Genomic DNA, 16,645 nt, shown 5'->3' on the forward strand with positions numbered 1-16,645 from the left:
GATCCTTTCGCATTTTCTCAAAGGTTAGCTGGAAGAGATCCCTTTTAGGGATAAGTTCGCCTTTGTACATAACATTTTTATTTTTGTTTTGTTTTTGTCCATTTTATGTAAACCTGTTTATGTGCAATAAAGTGACATACATACATACATACATATGGATTAGATTTGTCAAGTGCGGTCAAAAGTGACGTTTTTGTTTGAAAAAAACGTCACTATTCAGCAAAACAAAGTGATTAAAGTTACTCTTAAGATAAGATGCTTAATTAGGTAATACCTTATTATTTGATGGGTAGTCATTTAGTCAACGTTAGGAAATTTTTTTTGTGGATATAATCAGTTAATTATTATTCGTGCAATAATAAACAATATTTAGTTCCTTACTTACTTATATGTTCTATTTTTGCACATCAGTCAATGTCTGGTAATTTCTTATCTGTTTTGTTATCGTGTGTTACCAACATGTTATCATAATGTGAACCAATATCTCAGTCCTTCATATAACGGAATCGCACATATAAAATCAAATTATTGAATCTAAGGACCATACTACGTAACATTCATCTTTGTTACACTCATTGCTAAACATAAGCTTGTCTCCTTCTCTTTCAGTGTGTGGGAGCTCTTTAGCGAATGCACATTTCTCGTTTGCCTAATACGTGCGACTAAAGACTTACCCCCTTATTCATAAACGTTTACTAAAGTTGAGAAGCCGATTATAATCGTTTGTCTTTCCGACGTATTGGTATGATGGAGAGGGACAAACGATTATTATCGGCTTGTCAACTTTAGTCAACGTTTATGAATAAGGGGGTTAAAGAGGAACTGTACAAATTAAGCGCCTCAATTCTATGAAACTTGCTAAATATGTAAACAAACCGCCATATTGAAATTCATCAAAAATGACGAATTTACTAGTGACTTTAGTTTACATAGTTAGCAAGTTCCATAGAATGACACTTTATCTGAAGTTACAATATCATTGATTGAATCGTCAATATTATATAAGCGGGGCTCGGTTGATAATGTAATTAATGTAATATCATAAGATAATGATGCAATTTCCCATCTTATCTCTTGCACAAGTCCAGGAAATTGTATCTGCGGTAAAGCGCCGCAAATGTAAGGTTTTCCTGTTATGTAATATTTACATACATACTTTGAAAATGGTTACCACTACAAAATACAATATGTTATTTTTCACACTTTTATGTATTTTATGGAGCGTTATTTTTTTGGGGTTATGATATAATTTTACGATAAGAAGGATTTTTAAAGTTCTAGTTATCGACGTTCTACTCATGTAATTAATTATCTGAGACCTGAGATTACCTGAGAATTTTAAAAGGAAAAACCAATGCCCAGGGTTTTTTTCAATATCAAACCTTACTTTTCAGAATGACACAAATTTTAAATAACACAATATTTAAAAAAATATATTATTATATAAGGTATTTCCACCAATCCCATCTGAGGAAGACACAATCTATGTAGTAAAAATAAAGTCACTAGTCCACGATGTGAAGAAAATTGGTAATTTATTCTTGTTATTTTTTTTCGTACTAGATTGAATAAACAAACACCAATTGGTTGCATAGAGACCTGTTTAGCAGTCATTAACCAATATAAATATGCTAACATATGTAAATATTGTGAAATTCCAGCAATATCACACAAACGGGTCAAATGGATGATAACCTCTTTTTTTAAATCGGTTAACAATACACGCGCACTAGCACATGCATATTTTACATAAATAATTAATGTAAACTAACCCGTTGACAGTGACAATATTTATATTACGTCGCAGTTTGTAAATACCACCAGACTATTATGTCATCTAAACACGCGTGATGCATACAAAAAGCATGTGGGCATTCTACGTATACTGCGCTAATCAGAATCATCTGGGACGATAGCAACGTCGCAAAACCGTGTTAAACGAGCGGGACAGACAATCAGACATGCCAGGTCGCCCGCGAGCTAAAAAAGGACAGACATTTGTTTGTCAACATTCCGCCGTTTTAAATATAGAATATAGAATCGTTTCCGCATATCAACGTGCTCTATGATAATATTTTTGTTTGGATTTGGAATGTTCGAATATACGTAATGCGTTTCAGAACGTTTTTATTGCTATGTGAATAGAGTTTAATTTTGAATGAGTTAAACGTTTTTCTAATAGAATAACTTTGCAAAACCGAACAAGGGCAGTTGCCGAAGTGATTCATATTAACCGTTGTAACTTCCATTAAAATGGCCGTTCATCGATTATTATTTTTTGCATAGGTATCTTTAATATTAACTTATTTACATACAACGGATATTAACCGCAAAATGATCACTAAACATCAGAGCACGGTCTGTGATATTTATTTGTTTGATATTTAATCATGTATTTTATATTATATTAATACATGAACATGAGTATAAAATATAAATAATAAATATTCAAGGACATTTTTACACAAATCGACTAAGCCCCACGGTAAGCTCAAGAAGGCTTTTGTGTTATGGGTACTCAGACAACGATATATATAATATATAAATACTTAAATAGGTACATAGAAAACAACCATGACTCAGGAACAAATATCTGTATCATCATATCATGTATATGTATGTATCATGTATATAGGTACCTTAGATACATTTTTAGGGATGAAAATGATTTAAAAGTCATCGTAAAAGCAAGGGACTTAGGCCCTTTTAATCTAACTACAAAATTCAAGATAAATTTAAACTGTTTAAAGTTAAGACTTTCCGATTGTTTATTTTTAAAGTGGATAATTTTAAAGCGGTCATCGTCCCTTCACTCGTACGTACTTTTACCCGACCCCCTGACAGAGTTATGTCAAAAGGTCAGTCACTCCGTTTTAACACATCCATTGCCACTAAAGGCTCCGTCAAACAGGCGCGTTTTGCAGGCGAAGCGTGAGCGTTTTATGGGCGTTTTCGGAAAAAAATATTGGGGTAAAATATCACTGTCCTACGACTTTGGTATACTTTTTTACCGTCAAATACTGTTTTAAAGTTTACTACATGTACACAAAAATTGTAAAGTGATTTATTATCTGAGTATTTATGGTAAAAAAACTGATTAAATGGTACTAAAGTAAAGAAAATTTACAAAAACTGAAGAAAGGGAGATGATTTTTGAGTGTCCCATGCACACTTTGCATACTTTGGATCCAAATATTATATATCTGCCTCCTTCTAGGCCCGAACCTGGTTGTTGTGTGATAAGATCGTACCAGCCAAAATCTATTAAAAACCTTATTTTTTAACACCTAAAGTAAAAATATGCATTAAAGTTTAATTTATTGTTGTCCTTCAATATCGACGTAGTGGAAATTTCCACCAACGTCACGGAGTTTTTACCAACTTAGTAGCAAAAATCTACTAATATCATACGGATTTTTACATGATCGTAACATTATGTTCCTATAATTACCCGGTGTTTAGGTTTTACAAGGCAATTGGGCTCGAAAAAAGCTAGTGTAGGTTGTGCGTCACGATGTGCAGAAATTTGTTTTCCACAACGAACTGAATTAAACTGAAGATAAGGAGTCAATTATTGACTAAATATTTATGAAATACGTTAGATTATTATGTGTTGTATGATATCAAATAATTATAATTAAGAAAATTCAAATGATCAGACCGCTATTTCGCTTTATTAACCAACCGGCATGCCTACGTCACATCCAAAACGTTACGTGATGTATTAGTGGAACAAAAAAACGTGACGTATGGAATGAAAATGCACGGTTTACATGCCGTCAGTTTAAGTTGCCAAAATATAGTAGGTAGAGTGATATTAAAAACACAAAAATAATTTTATTCTAGCTATATTCTTCTAACTACTCGACCTACTAGTAATTACTTAGCACCAGTGGCGGCTCGACCTAAGAAACGCTGGCAGGCGCAGGTTATGCTTTCGACTGCAGCAGTATTGCAGTACGACAATACTGCTAACTGCAAATGTCAAAAAACTGGGCAGCAACATCTATTTTGATTTTGTAGCAGTAATGCAGTCGGCAGTATTATCAGTATTATCGTGCTGCAATACTGCTGCAGTCGAAAGCATAATTACTGCAGGAAATTTCAAAATCTGTTAAGTTAAACTATAATAATAGGTATTAATTACTAAATTATTTAATTAAGTACAACATTAAGTAGGTATTAAATTAAGTAGCTATTTTCCGCACATGTAAACCCTTCTTGTAGTTCCTAAACGCGATATTATGGTCCATAACGTCACTTTGTCCTACTGTGGCTGTGATTGATTTTATTAGAATTTATATAAATTTTTAGGATAATTGATACTGATTTCGATCTCATTTGCAAGAAAAATATATGATAATTATTAAAAACAACTTTTTATAATACCTTTACCTTATGTTTTTTATAACAAAATGATTGCAAAGCAACAATTAAAACGAAAAATGTGACGTATTGGAAAGACTTCTTTAAATAACTTTATTGAATTACTTAGTATTGCAGTTGTTATTCGTTTTTAGAAAATTAATATAGTTTTGTATTTCAATAAATAAAAACTGGTTCATTTAAAACACTCCGATCTTCACTTAAAACCTGCCTAAAACTTGTAACGTAATGGATCGTCACATTCGCTGTCATTCAGTTTAAAGTGATTTATTAGGAATATAAATAATTTATATAGACGGAAAGTAACATTTTCGTAAAATATATAAATAGTAGATTTAATTCAACCCATTTTTAGTCAAAAAAATATTTTTTTTGGTGTGTGGAATTCCATTACGTGACGGACTCTAATTCTAAAAACGCCCTTATATGTAAAAGCGGCGCGCGTCGCTCACGTGCGGCCCGCAAAACGCGCCTGTGTCACGGTGCCTTAAGTGCTATATAATTTGATGTACATTAACCATAAACAGCATAAACTATACGCGTAACTTTGACTTCTTTCGATAATTTGATTATTGTAAACATTAGAAGCAAAAACTGATTTTCATACAATTTTTAATGCTCCTACTCGTAATTCTTAAAATTTGAATAAAATCAAACGATGATATACCTACATACAAACAATTGTATCAAAATATTTTCAATAATATGAATATCCAGAGAGGAAAAAGAGGCCCAACGTTTGTATGAGAAGGCGATTTCGCGCGGGTCCTCCATTTTCGTTTTAAATACTTTGGGCATACTGAAAATTCCTGGACTGGCCACTTAGAAAAAAGCCGGACAAGTGCGAGTCGGACTCGCACACCGAGGGTTCCGTACTTTTTAGTATTTGTTGTTATAGCGGCAACAGAAATACATCATCTGTGAAAATTTCAACTGTCTAGCCATCACGGTTCGTGAGATACAGCCTGGTGACAGATGGACGGACGGACAGCGGAGTCTTACGCTACGTCTTACGTAGGCGAACAACGCGCGAACGCGGCGCGGCGCGGCGCGGCGAAAGCGGCCGCCGCCGCGCCGCGCCGCGCCGCGCCGCCTGACATTCGCGTGCAAATCGCGCCGCACCGCGTTCGCAACGAGATCGCTTACGTAGGACACTTCTATGGGCATCAAAGGATTGATTTCGCCGCGCCGCGCCGCGCCGCGTTCGCGCGTTGTTCGCCTACGTAAGACGTAGCGTTAGTAATAGGGTCCCGTTTTACCCTTTGGGTACGGAACCCTAAAAATAAGTCGTCTCATATATCAGAATCCTGAAGCTTTCAGTATGGCCCACGTACGTATAGGTTATGCCCTTTGCCCTCTGGTGGCTGGTGGCATTATGATAATGGTATTTTAATATTAACGTAAGTATTTGCATTTGAAAAATCAAAGTGTAATTAAACAGTAAACATGTTTTGTGACTTTTGTGTGACTTACAAATGTAAATGTATTAATGCGAATACACAAAACTTTTTTCACCACACCAGCTCGGAAAGACTTACTTTGCACTTCAAAAACTGATAGCAAAGTTGCATTTTATTCACATGTGAGGCAAAGTAATCAAATGCAAATTTTGAGTTGTTTTCTTGTGTTTGCTGGTAGAATTGACTTTCAAATGATGACTTTGGATGATAAATATTTAATAACATTCATTTGGATTTGATTTGGTTTGATTTTGTTTTATATTTTACATTTAATATTTGCTTCGGGTTGGTGTGGTGAAAAATTTTGTGTTTCACTCGGGGGCAAATTTTGTTTAACCCTCGTGCTTTGAAACCCTCGCAACGCTCAGGATTCCATTTTTCGAACCACTCGCTACGCTCGTGGTTCAATTTTGGAATCTTTCGCTTGCTCGGGTATCAATATTAGCACGAGCGGTTAAACAATAACTTTGCCCCCTTGTAAAACAAATAAATATTCTTTTATTTTTGTGTGTGACAGTGGAGATCTATGGGCCTTACGATGGTTAACCTAAGATGGTGGACCTAAGGCACGAAACTAAGGGAGAATTCATTGATTCCTTTAAAACTAGATCTATTTTCAACACGTATTACTAAAAATAACCCGAAAAACATCCCCCTAAACTCCCTTAACGTATTTCAAGGTTTTTCCAAATCGCCCAAACTAACTGCGCAACAAATGACGTAACCAGGTAAAAAAGTACCAGGAACACATAAATGGCAAAGCGATTACGAATTCAGGAACAATATTCCCGCCGCCTAAAGAGTACTAGCGAGTGTAAAGCCGACCACTGACTAACAGTCTACCGGACGGTATCGGCCTGTCAGTTGGAACAAAATTTTGACAGTTCCGAACAACTGACAGGCCGATACCGTCCGGCGGACTGTTAATCAGTAGGCCCCTTTACACTCTGAGAAATGAGACCGTATACAGATCTTGGAGACTATAACCAAATGGAGACGTCTTGTCTGTAATTTTCTGTACAAAACAGTCTGTCGATTTTTGCGGGACGGGAGCACGTCAAAATGTAAGTAACGTAAAAATAGCTATGTCAGATAAACGTTAGTGTCGTCAGTCCATACAATGTGTATGAAGAGTCATAGAGTTTCGACAGAGGGGAACGCCTGTTAACGGCTACTCCGTTTGGTTATGTCCTCCAAGATACAGATACAGATGTAGGACATAATTGTTTTCCATCGTATTTTCTCGGAAACGTTCGTATTTGTCATGCTACTTCAGTCAACCTCAGTACTTTTTGTACCGAGACTGACTGAAATAGCAAGACACGTTCGTACGTTTCCGTGAACATTACGATGGAAAATAATTTTACACTACTTTATATGTACATCTGTAGCTGTATTCACACCGAAGTTCGCAAATTGGCATCTTTCTCCGTCACTCTAATTACGCCTTAATTGGAGTAAAAGAGAAAGATGCCCACAATTTACGAACTTCGATATAGGTAGGCCCTCAGAGATCAATGTAATATGGTTGTAGTGACAGCGCGATTTGTTCGCAGACTTCGCATTTACACAGATAACTAAAGCATTGTTTCAAGCAATAATGGACTCTACGTCAAACACAATACGGTGCACGTGGATAGGATAATAACTAGGCAAATGTAATGAATAATAGGACAATAAAATAACATCCGTGGGCTTTTATTTATTCTTTGGTATCAACAAAGACATATGTAACTTCGTATAAGATGAATAAAGTATAAGAAAAAAACGTGCCTCGGAAATCAAGAAAAAATCATTCTCGGATAGATGCCGCACACACCTTTGGCCTATGCTCGGCTAGATGGCGTGAAGACGCTGTTTCATATTTAACAATTTTAACACATAGATATCAGTGAATGAACATGGGTCAAAATGATATAAAAAGGGGCGAATAATAAAATCATTTATCCATATATATTCATTTTTTTATTTTATACGTGTTTCTTTTGAGTTATAGTCGTGTGTCGATAGATGACAGTAAATTTACAGTGACTACAACATTTACTATGACAGGACCCCTCTTTGGTATAAAAAAACGATCATCTGCCTACAGATGTAGTGCAAATTTTCCATCGTATTTTCACGGAAACGTACGAACTGCGAACGTGTGTTGCTATTTCAGTCAGTCACGGTACAAAAAGTACTGAGGCTGACTGAAGTAGCATGACAAATACGAACGTTTCCGAGAAAATACGATGGAAAACATTTATGCAATACATCTCTACATTATCTACCTACCAAGGATCTTAAGACGGCCACAATAAGACTCGGATCGGATATATTAAAGCGTACAAGATGCTCAGAAATATCTAAACATGACTCAAAATACATTATGCAAATGGCTCTTAGAAAACCAGGAAGTCAGAAGGTAACAAAAGATGGACGGACCGCGCGAACCAACTCGATTTGGTGATAACTACTGTGAATTTTTTTCCCAGTAGTTTACCAGTGGTAAGTCCAGGATTAGTACTTAATGCGATTAAAATTACTACCGATCGATAGCACGTGTATCGTATACTTAGTAACAGAACTAACGTTTTGTATGTAAACTACAAGACAACCTTGGCTATTGCCAATACTAACGCAATACGCTACTCTCATTCAAAACTATACTCTATTACCGCATCATAAAATCCATATTCGAATACCGCAGAACACACTTATAACTTTATTTTATACGCGTTCGTAACACCAATCGTTTGAAATTTGAACTTAATTCACAAAGGTAAAAGGTTCAGTTTTAATTGGAAGTGAACGGTTCGATTTTCGAATGCATTGGTGACGTCACGTTCGAGTGGCATAGAAACGTTGTTGTCAAGTGGAAATTGGAAATTACCTCCTAGCGTTTATGATGCCCGAGTGTATTACAACCTGGTACATGTAAAAGATTGAAGAATTGAAGATTGGATCTGATGATCTTGCAAGTTTTTGATCCACTTCCCGGTTTCCGTTTGAGCTGAAATTTTGCATGCATGAAATCGGATGACAATGCCATATTATGGTACCATCGAGCTGATCTGATGATGGAGACAGGAGGTGGCTATAGGAACTCTGTGATGAAACAACGCAACCTAATTGTGTTAGGGGTTTTTAGAATTACCGCGATGAGTATTCGTTGTCAATCGTAAGTACAGTCAGCGATAAAAGCTTGTACCAAAAATGAATTTTTTGCCAAAAACTTATTATACTATGCATTTGGTCTCAGAACCCATTTGGCCTGAAAATCTAGTTCGCCGGACGATATCAGCCTGTCAAACGCAAAATTTGACAGAACAACTGACAGGCTGATATCGCCCGGCGAACTGGTAATCAGTCGGCCCCTTTAAACGTGTCACCAGACTGTTTTTATGTGAAATAGGTATTTTAAGAGGTAAATTAACCCCGAAAACGATCAGAAGTCGTATTAAGGTCACAAAAGCGATCTAAAAGCAATAACGCATAGGCGTCGCAACGTCTACTCTTTAGTTCATTACGCAAAGGAGCCTTGGCACGATTTACGAGCGCATAAAAACATGTGTTGGTCTGTATTCCTTCATTCCTATCCATTACGGAGATAAACCAATGTAAGCAAACCTCTAGATGGGAATGGAATGAAAAATCGATTAACGTAATCGATTATTTGGCTCTTTTTCGAAAATCGATTTAATATTTACTCGATAATTTTATTATCGTAACAGAAAGTATCGATAACAATAATGTTATATTTTTTGCTTAGATAGAATTTCTATTGGCGTTGAGTCTCAAATCAGCCTAAATCAGCTTATAGATGTCAATCGATTATTACCTAATACATATTCCTGTGCTACCCACAGCCCTGAGGTCTTAAAGAAAACCCAAATTCAAAATGTTCGAGCTTACCAAATTTTCGTAACATTAGAAATTCGACTATTCACGAATCGCTATCGCAAACTCTTATCTCAAATAATCCTTAAAAGCAACCGTACCCTACCAATAATAAGGTCTAAACTTCAATGGGATGAGGAAACATTATCCACGCTTGTGAAAATCACGCGACGCATTTACACGACAAATGCGTCCCGATTCCGCTAAATTAAACCTTGAATATATCACATTAAGACTGCAATTGAGATGGTCCGTGTACAAAAATGCATGTTACGCTCGGTTTATGCGAAATGAGACTTTAAATATATCAAGATAAGATTATATAGAATGCAGTTGATGTTGATGGTTAAATTGCAGTGAAGTAAAGTGAAACGTGATGGGTAGGTGACGTCATAATGTAGCGTTTCAGTTATGGACGCCTGGTAGTTGTGTGACGCATGAGTGTTTTAAACTATTTATTTACTCAACATTGAGTTGTTTCATTATGTTCCGACGATATCGGCCTGTCAGTAAGATCAAAAATTTGACAGTTCCGAACAACTGACTGGCCGTTATCGTCCGGCGGACTGTTAGTCAGTGGTCGGCTTAAGTTCCTGTAAATACTTCTACTAAGCCCCCCCCCCCCACATCTAGCGTCTTTCGAGCGTCGGCGTCTGGTCAGCGCTATGGAAAATGACGTGGCTGCGCAGTTGTGTCGACGTTTCGTCGAGCAGCGGCCATAGAGTTATAGACGCCGACGCTCGAAAGACGCTAGATGTGGGGGGGGGGGGCTAAGGTACTACTTTTCATATGGAATTTAAGAATTAAGTAGAGAACTATATACCTAATAAGAATAATAAAATAAATGATCATAATAATTCATCAAAAAATTAAAGAGCTTTTGCAAAGGCTCCTAGGATATTTTCAATATTTTCAGCGCTCCCCCCCCCCCCGTGTTTGTATATACCTACATATTTCCTATATCAAAGTCCAAGTGAATCACATTTGCCCTATAGAGCGGTGACGACATCGAAGGAAATAATTGAACTAATGGAATTACGAGGATAATCACTATAATCATAGAGATAGACCAAGAAAAGTCTGCAGCGATAATGATAGCCCACGCAGTGCAAGTGTTATTTATACGTCATAATTTCATAGAAGTTTTCGTTTAAAATAACACTTGCACTGCGTGGGCCATCAAGATCGCTGCAGACTTTTCTTGGTCTAACTCTACAAAGTTTGGATCAATATAGTATCTATGTCTATGTCAGCGGCTGATCGTAAGATCAGGCAGATCGTAATTTTCCTGTGTAATGTTTTGACGATAGTCACATTAAACCAATATAGGTAGGACAGGTTCGGATAGGTTCGTTAGGTTGCTTCATATGCCCGAACGGCAAACTGCCCAGAAATAGGAGCCCCGCGTGGCGGGGCTCCGTCGACTCAGGGAATGCATTTCACTTTTCACGATATGCCTAGGAATTTCACGATATGCCTGATCTTACAATCGGCCGCCGACATCTATATGTGGAAAAGAGCTTTATTTTTCACTTTTATCACGTTAATATTTCTAACCGTTTTTGAGATGCAGTTTGTTTAAGCATTAGTGCAAAAATCTGTATGTTTCAACCCTAGCAAGTCGATCCGATGACACGTGTCAATTTAAAATGTAAATAACTTTGTAGGGTTGTCACTGATATAAAAATATTTCGTCTTAACGATTTTGTTTTACTTTTTAATCCGGGCGCAGCACGGTTCCATTTTTATCGCCTAGCGGCTAGTGATAGGCTAGGCCCTAGCCTATCACTATGCGCGTCCCTTTCGCACTTACATACTTGTTAGAACGTGACAGGCATGGTGATAAGCGATAAAAACGCGACCGTGCTACGGGGGCAGCTAATTACGATTTTATAAGTTGTAGATCACTGATAGATAACACCATCCTTTCAGCTCAGTCTCTAGAAATGTTCTAGTATATCTCAAGGAGCCCACAGATTACCAGTTCGCCGGACGATATCAGCCTGTCAGTTGTTCGGAACTGTCACCTTTTGCGTTTAACTGACAGGCTGATATCGTCCGGCGAACTGGTAATCTGTGGGCTCCTTGAGATATACTAGAACATTTCTAGAGACTGAGCTCAGAGCTGAAAGGATGGTGTTATCTATATCTGTGGGCCGCTTTATGCTTCTTTACGCGTTAACCTCATTCAGCTTAAAAGTGCACTTTCGAAACGCGGCGACCAGGCGCGCATGAAACTCGAGCAGGAATAGCGGTGGAAAAATGCGGAAACGCTGCGCTCTGGGCCACTTTCGTGATTTCTCAATGGGTAAATAATAGGGATGTACCGACTACCGACTAGTCGGGAAAGCCGACTATCCGGCCTCATTTGGGGTCATCCATTAATTACGTCACACGAATTTCTAGGTTTTTTGACCCCTCCCCCCCCCTTGTCACATTTGGTCACATTTGGCAAACCCCTCCCCCCTAGTGTGACGTCACATTTTTTCTACGAAATCGCCAAATCGAATTAAGTAAGTACCTAAGTATTATTAATATTTTATCAAAATATTTTGACGATATAAATATTCGTAATTTTATAACCCAAAACTGCTTAAGAAAGAAAATTAAAAGAATAAAAACGATTATCGTTTTAAAAACTTGTTATTTAAATGTACAGCGAATAAAATAATTTAAAAAAAATTTCGGTTACTGATGAAGTTAAAGTGACGTCACAAAGTTTGTGTCTCCCCCCTCCCCCATGTCACAATATGTCACATTTTCTTGACCCCTCCCTCCCCCTAAACGTGTGACGTAATTAATGGATGACCCCTTTGTAGTCGGCGACTAGTCGACAAAAATGGCCGATTAGTCGGTATTTTATAAGTGACAGAAAAACAGGGCGCAAAGAAATAAACAGCAAATAGTTACCATAAGCATTTCACTTATTTTACCCAAATTTCTATTTAGGGGGCTTATACGAAAACTTTTACCTTTATTATGTGTGGTCGCTTTCTTATGTTCGATTGTCCGGTTGTCGTATGAAATAAATAGCCTTACGATTTTTTTATTTATTTTATTTTTAGCGTTACTATAATATGATGAATAGCGCGTCGAAAGAGGTAAAACGATTATTTAGTGCATCTGAACCGCACTTTAATTATCTGGCCGACTAGCCGACCGACTAATCGGCCATCCGAGCGCCGATTAGTCGGCTAGTCGGCTAAATCAATAGTTGGTACATCACTAGTAAATAACTAAATATGCCAGTTGGCAGTGTTGGCACCGCGTCGAAGGACGGTGACATTCGAGTGATAATAACAGTAAAATATAGTTGGTCAAACCAATTTTTCAGTCAGTAATAAGAATCAGGAAAACTACATATAGTCATCCTTTTCTTTTGGGTGCTCTAGTTCTTTTTTTTGCATTAGAAATAAGATAATAATAAAAAAATAAAAAAATAAAAAAGGTAAACAATTTTGATGTGTCTTTTAATTGAAAAACACATTAAAAAATAAGTTACGGCAAATTATGTAACTATTATGAGTCTAATACTGTCATTGTAATGTCAGTTTTACTATTGTATCTGTGACAAGGAAGTATCGTGTATTCAGCTTAATTATACAAACCAGAAAGATTTTCTGTTATATTTTTGAACTAACCGTCCCATCCTTCGGATTCCTCAGCAGATTGGCACACTCACCTGAAATGAAAATAAATAGATATTAACAGCGCGTACATACACACATACATACATCCATACGTCCACCATGCGTCAGTTCACGCTGTACATATTATAGAAAAACTAATTTCTATAAATATAGTTCGTTTTTTAGCATTAGAAAGAACTTGAAAGAAGGTAAGCGATCTTGACATGTCTTTTAATTGAAAAACGCTTTTTATAATTCAATAACTATTGCTAATGAAAGCAGAAGAATATAAATGATCGTATAGTCATCATAATTGTTACATATTTGCCGTAACTTATTTTTAAAATGTGTTTTTCAATTAAAAGACACGTCAAGATTGTTTACCTTATTTCTAACGCTAAAAAAACGAACTATACTTAAGAAAAAAATACATAATAGTGTTGTAAATGTTGTCAATGATGGTTTCCGCGATCGAGTCTTTCACTAGGGGGTCATCCATTAATTACATCACACGTTTAGGGGGAGGGAGGGGGTCAAGAAAATGTGACATATTGTGACATGGGGGAGGGGGGAGACACAAACTTTGTGACGTCACTTTAACTTCATCAGTAACCGAATTATTTTTTAAGGGTGTCATTCTGAATCCCTAACAACGTTTGTCCTAAAGTCACTTGCTCTAACTGGTTTGTCCTAATGGGCACATGCCCTAACGATCAATTGTCATAACGATTATTTTCCATAATGTAATGGTTAGCCTAAGAATCATTTGACCTATGCATTTATACCATAACTATCAAGATCCCTAAAGTATTTTACCATATTTTCGAAATCCCTAACAACGTTTGGCATAAAATAACATGCTCTAACTGTTTTGACCTAATGGCTATTGCCCTAATGATCTATTATCATAACAGTTACTTTTCCTATTGATCAATTATCATAACAATTACTTTCCATAATGAATGGTAACGAACTGTTGCCACAAAAGTGGGTTAGGTTAGGTTAGAACTGTGACCCTCGAAAAAACGAACTCCTGCCACAAAAGTGGGTTAGGTTAGGTTAGAACTGTGACCCTCAAAAAAACGAACTGCTGCCACAAAAGTGGGTTAGGTTAGGTTAGAACTGTGACCCTCAAAAAAACGAACTACTGCCACAAAAGTGGATTAGGTTAGGTTAGAACTGTGACCCTCGAAAAAACGAACTGCTGCCACAAAAGTGGGTTAGGTTAGGTTAGAACTGTGACCCTCAAAAAAACGAACTACTGCCACAAAAGTGGGATAGGTTACAACTGTGACGCTCGAAAAAACGAACTGCTGTCACAAAAGTGGGTTAGGTTAGGTTAGAACTGCGATCCTCGCAAAAACGAAATGCTGCCATTGGTTAGGTTAGGAGGGAAATTTAAATTAGGACATAAGAGTATTAGGTCAAGAAACGATAGGCTAAGTAAAATTAGGTAACATGATGGTTAGGATATATAATTTTTAGGCCTAACAATAATTAGGCAAAAAAATAATTATGCTACATAACATTAGGATAAATACCCAATATGGAAAGTGCCATTAGGGAAAAACATATTAGGACAAAAAAAAATCGGCCAGTCGATAAAAGGGAAACCAAAATTAGGGTATACGAGTGTTAGGACAACTGATCATTATGACAAACAATATTAGGGAATGCAAAGATAGGAGAAAAAACTTTAGGGATTCAGATATAGATCCTTTTTTAATTATTTTATTCGCTGTATACATTTAAATAACAAGTTTTTAAAACGATAATCGTTTTTATTCGTTTAATTTTCTTTCCTAAGCAGTTTTGGGTTATAAAATTACTAATATTTATATCGTCAAAAATATTTTGATAAAATATTAATAATACTTAGGTACTTACTTAATTCGATTTGGCGATTTCGTAGAAAAAATGTGACGTCACACTAGGGGGGAGGGGTTTGCCAAATGTGACCAAGTGTGACAAGGAGGGGGGGAGGGGTCAAAAAACCTAGAAATTCGTGTGACGTAATTAATGGATGACCCCTAGATGACAGCACCGTGGCGAGAGATCTAGCTGTCATAATCCACGAATCATGTTTAACGATGTTTTTTTTATTGGTGGATTTTGACAGCAGCTGTCAAAAAGACCTCTCGCCACGGTACTGCCATCTAGTGAAAATCTCGATCGCTGAAACCCTCATTAGGCCTCATTCAAGATTTAAAACACTAACGCATAGTCTAATAAAACATGGTCTTCTCTTCCCAGAGTGACACAAGCCTACGTCACAATAACATGGCCGCTACCTATAGCGCTATCGCATATTATCATATAGCGCTGTCGCATGATGACGTAGGTTTGTGTCAGTCAGGTGACCTAGAAAAGACGGGAAGAGAGTACCAGGCGGAGTAAGTATATTATTATACCATGAGATAACGAATGGCTCAGTGAGCTGGGGCTACCGCGAAAACCGAAATTCGCAAGTTGCGGGATCTTTCTTTTTTACTCCAACGAAGGCGTAATTAGAGTGGCAGAGAAAGATGCCCGCAATTTGCGAACTTCGATTTTCGCGGTTATAGCCCTGTAGACCTCGCTCCGCCATTTTAAATATATCCCAACAAGTGTAACATACAATCATAGAAGGTAGGATTGTGTAGAAGTGGTATACGCGTGCCTCCGTGACGGACAAAACATACGCAAATGCGTCACTGTGATTGGTCGAATTCATTTGTTGCCCACCATTATCAATACTAAAAAAAAAGGTGGGGAACAAATAAAATGTGAGACTGTGACAAGGACAAACAATAATAGCTCTTTCGCTGCTACTCCTACTGAAAGATACATAAGACTATCCCGTTCTGTCAGTTACCCCCACCACTCATGCCAGATCCAGGTATATCCTAGATTCATGCATACAATTGAATAGTAAACAGGCGCCATCTTTTTATCCCTACCGAAACTACCGAAGTACCGAACATAACACTTCCGCAACAAGGCATTAGAAACGAGCTAATCCGACCTTAACACGGGGGCCTTGGTGCGCAAGGGCATAGGGCCAGGCGTGGGCGCGTTTCGACATTCGGTTTTATATTTAGGTACTCTAGGACAATGAAAACGGGCCGGTTTTAATGGAAATTTGATACATACTGACCGGATTTCGAAAGTGGCAACACTGTAGTGTCGTCTCGTTTTCTTATATAAATTGGATTGAAAGGGACAACACTACAGTGCTGCCACTTTTTAATTTCTACTCTTTTTTGCCAAGCTGTATAGTATTAGTTATAGTACAAAAGTATTACACAG

At 37.2% G+C, this 16,645-nt stretch overlaps 1 protein-coding gene across 2 annotated transcripts in view; it reads right to left on the minus strand.

Annotated features, from left to right (window-relative positions):
- The window catches only part of LOC134676997 (uncharacterized), a 95,955-nt gene that overhangs the window by 23,547 nt on the left and 55,763 nt on the right, over window positions 1-16,645 (minus strand). The window contains exon 1 of one of the 2 annotated variants that reach the window (XM_063535372.1): window positions 13,370-13,436. The exons of the other annotated variant lie outside the window; for it this stretch is intronic. The gene's annotated coding sequence lies outside the window, so the exon portion shown is untranslated. Of the gene's footprint in view, window positions 1-13,369; window positions 13,437-16,645 lie in introns of those variants that run through there. 2 annotated transcript variants of the gene reach the window in all.

Source organism: Cydia fagiglandana, chromosome 25, assembly GCF_963556715.1.
Source record: "Cydia fagiglandana chromosome 25, ilCydFagi1.1, whole genome shotgun sequence".
NCBI classification, from domain to species: Eukaryota; Metazoa; Arthropoda; class Insecta; order Lepidoptera; family Tortricidae; genus Cydia; species Cydia fagiglandana.